Here is a 6,000-nt window from a genome sequence, read left to right as displayed (position 1 = left end):
TTCCCATCTTTCTGGCAATTCACGGATTCCCTTTGTGAAAAATTCGGTCGGTTTTGCCGCAATCCACGAATCGATCCATTTTTTGACTTCATCGTAATTACGGAAGTGCTGGTCAGCCAGGCCATGTTGCATCGATCGGAAGAGATAGTAATCGGATGGCGCAAGGTCTGGACTATACGGCGGGTGGGGTAGGACATCCCATTTGAGCGTTTCTAAGTATGTTTTGACCACTTGTGCAACATGTGGCCGAGCATTGTCATGTTGCAAAATAACTTTGTCGTGTCTATCGGCGTATTGCGGCCGTTTTTCTCGCAGTGTTCGGCTCAAACGCATCAATTGTCGTCGGTAGACATCCCCCGTAATCGTTTCATTCGGTTTCAGTAGCTCATAATACACAACACCCAGCTGGTCCCACCAGATACACAGCATAACCTTCAGGCCATGAATATTCTGCGCCGACGTCGATGTTGAAGCATGGCCAGGGTATCCATACGTTGCCCGACGTTTTGGATTGTCGTAATGGACCCACTTTTCATCGCCAGTCACAATTCGATGCAAAAAACCCTTTCTTTTGTGCCGTTGAAGCAGTTGTTCGCATGCCATAAAACGGCGTTCAACGTCTCTTGGCTTCAATTCATACGGCACCCAATGGCCTACCTTTCGGATCATTCCCATGGCTTTTAAACGTTTGGAAATGGTTGATTGATCAACTCCCAAAGTTTTTGCAACCTCTTCTTGCGTTTGAGCCGGATCTTGATCGAGCAATTCCTCCAATTCGGTATCCATGAACTTTGGCGGCGCACCCTCGCGTTCTTCGTCTTCCAAGCCAAAATCACCACTTTTAAAGCGTGCAAACCACTTCTGGCACGTTCGCTCAGATAGAGCATGCTCACCATAAACTTCCACCAAGATACGATGACTTTCGGCTGCTTTTTTCTTCATATTAAAATAATGAAGAAGAATTCCCCGCAAAAACACATTATTTGGCACGAAATTCGACATTTTCAAGTGTGGTAAAAATATTGTTGTTTACGCTTCAAATAAAAAACTTATACTGACGTTTGTGCCTTACGACAGTAGCTCTCCAATGAATGTTTGGAAATGTGGATCGATGGAATAATAATCAAGTTACGCCATCTGTTGTAAAACCGTAACGAACTTATTCATAGTCCTATTATTATCATTCTAAGTACTCAATCCCTTAAAAAAAATACCCAGTAGTATAAAATTAGATTAAGGACCTATTTAGATTTACCATAGCTAAATCCATAATCTTAGCCATAACCATAAAGCATATTTCGATTAGTCGTGACATAACCATAAACATCTGATATCGAAGACGAAGTAACATTTGTTTGTATTTTGTCATACAGACAGAAGTAAGTTTCCACTAAATCACGAGTGGTTTTATAATTTTTCGTTGCTCATTTCTAATTTTGAAATTTTTAACACAAATACCAAAGTAATTTTGTCAAAATTCAGAAATGATTTGCTAAATGCAGTGTTGCTTTTGGCATGGCAAAAAACCAAATACCAAAATTCAATGGGTGCCTACGGTTATTGCTATGGCATGGCAACACTAATTGGAGGCAATCGCCTTTTTGCTAAATAAGCAGGCAAACTTGGCCAAATGGAACCACAGCTGCACTGAAGGCATTGGGGCATTGTCTAATTGGAAGGCACGTTTGTATATATTCTGGAAGTACGGATTGGCCTTCCTTGACAGCATTGAAAAAATCTCTCAAATAGGGTTGCCGAAATTGATGAAATTCATGGTTGGTTTAGAGAAGGCGCAGGAGTGTAAAGGACGAGCTCCAGTGGTATCTCAATGGTGGTATTCATGCCTAATAGTCTAAATAGTCGATGGCGTTGATTGAGATTAACGTCTTAATTCGGAATTTTCTCAGAAATTAATTTCAATTAATGCGGAATTCTTATAATATAATTTCATGGGATTAGAGGAATTGGCGGTGGCAACATTGCCGAAAAATGAGTTAATATCTTTTATGAATGAAAAATAATGAAACTTTAAAAGGAAAACAAGAAAGACTGAATGCAAAGCCAGTTTGCACTAACACGTTCGAAATAACATAAATTGTTTTGATATTTCGGAGCAATTTAATTATTTCGTATTTCGTCCCCTTTCTATGTTAACCTCGTAACTTCATTTTTTTCGAAATTGAGATTTTTAGTGAAAAACACTCCTTAGCCCTCCTGTTACGTAAAACAAAATAATAACAAATACAATGTTCATAATGCTTATATAATTTTTTTCAGAGCGTTTCGATTTTTCTCGTATCTAATGTTCGAATTTAAAAACCTCGTATCTACTACGATTTATCCCCTGCAACCCATCTTTTACTGACAAAACTATCCAATAAACAAACAGCTGTTCACCAATTCGCCTAACAAACGTCTGTTACACTACAATACGAAATACGCCGGTAATCCCGAATACGGATCCGCGAACTGACCAGCAACTCGAAGCGTTTTCTAGCGTTTTTTGTGAATTACTTGCCTCTAACTTTAAATGATTACCCACATAAAACTTTTATATTTTAATATTTATTCCATCATTAACTCTTTACGAAATTAATTTCTTAAATATTAATCTTTACAATTTTTCTTTATTTGATAGTTTATTCCATCATTAACTCTTTACGAAATTAATTTCTTAAATATTAATCTTTACAATTTTTCTTTATTTGATAGTTGTATGAACATTAATAGTTGCGCAGCGCATCGAATTTCCGCACCAAACAAAATGCGGAGCGAGAGTCCCGTCTCGAATTGCGATATTAATTTATGTGGTGAGCAAAATTCACCTTTCGAGTGCAAAGTGTTAATCTTTTGACGTCTTCACATTTACTCACGAAAATACTTGATTGGAAACTGTTTCTCGCTAGTTTTTTGTGTGAATTTTAATTTCCTTAAGCTTTCGGTATTCATAGCTTTAATCTGTTTCAATTGTATTAAAGTATTCTTAAAGGTGCGGTTAGAGAGGTCAAGGAAGTTGAATTTCCAACTCCAAAATATTTAGTTTAAAAAATCAGCTAGGAGTGGTTTGAGAAAGTATTAAGCAGCTTTATGGTGATCTATTCCGAAAAGCAATCTTTCACAGTCTGACTGCAATTATCAGAAAAAAAGCGTTTGGAAACATGCATACTTTCAACTCACTATCACCTGGTTCGTAGCAACTTTTCCTCTGGCTAGAAAGTGCCGTGAAACCATTCATTGCCGCGAAGTTGGCGTGTAACATTTTATGCTCACATGAAAAGTTAAGCAACTCTCGAGAGGCACCCTTTTTTGCATAAATTAGAAAAACTTGATCGCCTTAGTTTATTCATTTCTATGTCAAAAGCAACAAACTTTGATAAATCTTATACTCCGTAATAAGTTTTGTTGTGATATTTAGTGGAAAAAATTGAGTTTAGCGTAGTACACGTAACAGAAGTGAAACTTTCAAGGCAGGCAAAGAAAGATGGAGAGACCCGAGAGATAATGAGAGATAGAGAGAGAGAGAGTGATAGAGAAAGAATATATATCTAAATAAATTCACAACATTTGCAGAGAATACAAATGGACAAAATTTACAAAAAACGGAGAACGGAGAACGGGTCGACCGGTGTAGGTAAAGGCCGGACACAAACCGTGGCAACAATGCGCACTACTCCGAGCGCTTATCAGCCGCACAAACGCAGCGATTCCAGGACCGCAGCAAAGGCACAAATTACCGCAAGGCAATACCAATAAACCCGACGCCGGAATGGATAGCTCTTTATAGTACGCACAAGCACTAGCCAATAAACGGAAATAAGCGCCAAAAAGTAGGTACCAAAAACAAACGCTAAAAAAATTGGGACCAAAAACGCCCCAAACAGTAGGCACCAAGGAAATATAACACCAAAGAGTAGGCACCAAAAATATATATTTCCTATAAGTTTGCACCAACAAACAAGCGCCAAAAAGTAGGCAGTATTATTTCTCACTAGAAATTGGCAATCACAGGGAGAAACTCTGGAAAAATAGCCCAAAGTATATCTAAGATATATATAAGGTATAGCTCTCTCTCTCTTCTTTTCCTCTACGTTATATCTTTTTTCTCTCTCACGGAACGAAAAATCCCAAAACGTTGCATGGCCTTGAAATTTTACTCTCCATTCTCGCTCGCCTATTAACGCCTAAGAAGTTTCACTTCAATAATAGCCAAGATACATCTTAGGCTTGTCAGGGCAAGTATCACAGTAATACGAAACTTCGTACCTACCTCTAGGTGTGCTATGGTCAGTACCTTTTTGGCCCATTTAGTATTAAGTGAAACTTCCTGTTTAGGCAGATTTCATCGGGATGCGACGTAAAAGCTTGCTCTCGTTGCTGACAATTTGACAATATGACCCTCTCAATTGTTCGACAAGTGTTTTCAGAAATCGCAAATAGCTCAGTCTCTTTTCCCCTCTGTTGGCCTTTGTCTAATTTATAGAATAAAAAAATATCTGATCGCACGTCTTGAATAAAGAGATCGAGTTATAATAGACCATAATGCCGTGGCGGCCGCCGTAGCCGAATGGGTTGGTGCGTGACTACCATTCGGAATTCACAGAGAGAATGTAGGTTCCAATCTCGGTGAAACACCAAAATTAAGAAAAACATTTTTCTAATAGCGGTCGCCCCTCGGCAGGCAATGGCAAACCTCCGAGAGTATTTCTGCCATGAAAAAGCTCCTCATAAAAAATATTTGCCGTTCGGAATCGGCTTGAAACTGTAGCTCCCTCCATTTCTGGTACAACATCAAGACGCACGCCACAAATAGGAGGAGGAGCTCGGCCAAACACCCAAAAAGGGTGTACGCGCGAATTATATATATATATATTATATATAATGCCGTAGCAGCGTCGCTTGATTTAAGACTTCAGATCACTCGGGCGCTGGAGCAGCGCTGCTCGATTTCACACCTTAAATAGGCCTGGCAGCGTATCGGCGCTGCGCGGGTACATGGGTTAATGCCACTTACACAGAAGCAAAGTTTCAATTTAGTTTCCGAAAAGTTGGCGTTCAAACCCCTTTTTGGTAATAAGGAGTGATCTTCGAAAAGTATTTCACGTGTTTAGTTTTGCGAGACATTATTTTCCGAAATTCTTCACTTTCCCTGCAACGCTTGTGGGCACCTCAAAATGGCGAAGCTAAAGCTTAAATTCGGTTTTTTAATTCTGGTTGACACAAAGGCGAAACTTTTGCCATCATCGCGGTCCGACCGCCGTCGGAATGATCATATTTTTTTCTCAAATATCGTACGCAGATTAACTCACTTCCTACCCGAAGAAGTCCATAGAAGATTGGAATATTTTTGGCGTTTTTAATAGAAAATTTCACACGAAATAAATGTAGAAAATGAATGAAAAAAACCGGATTATTGTCGTATTCAGCATACGTTTTTTTGAAGCGCACTGTGCCAATCTTGTTTAGGTTTCAAATTAAATCTCTGCGAAACTTGTTATGCTTATTTGTTACATTTTTATCTTTTCTCCACATCAAATGTAGATAAGAACGCAAGCGCGAAAACTTGCTGTTGATTACGTTTTTGTGTTTGCTGCACTGCTCAAGTGACTCGTACTCGAATGGAGCAGAAAAAAAACAAATCGCAAAAATAGAAATTGCTTTCCCCTGTCGACGGAAGTGGATGCGGTTAATGCAGGCAAAAAGAACTTAGGCACTCAAAAGTGTTGTCAACTCAGTTCGTGTATTTTGAACATAGAAAAATACTTTTGAGAATAATTTATTTACGAAATAATGGATCTTTTAAAAGACGCGCCTCAATGTTGTTTTAAAATAAAACAAAAAGTAAAAAAATGTAGACTCTAAGGTTTCATTAATTTTATTCAAAGCACGACAATTATGGCTGAAATATTACATCATTTAAATGCCCACTATGCGCACGTCTGCAGGTAAATTCAGCCAACAGTCAAGGGAGTTATTCACTACTGACATCTAGGCGTCACTTTT

The sequence above is a fragment of the Anastrepha ludens genome, chromosome 2, assembly GCF_028408465.1.
Source record: "Anastrepha ludens isolate Willacy chromosome 2, idAnaLude1.1, whole genome shotgun sequence".
NCBI lineage: Eukaryota > Metazoa > Arthropoda > Insecta > Diptera > Tephritidae > Anastrepha > Anastrepha ludens.
Note: the sequence above shows the minus strand (reverse complement) of the source record.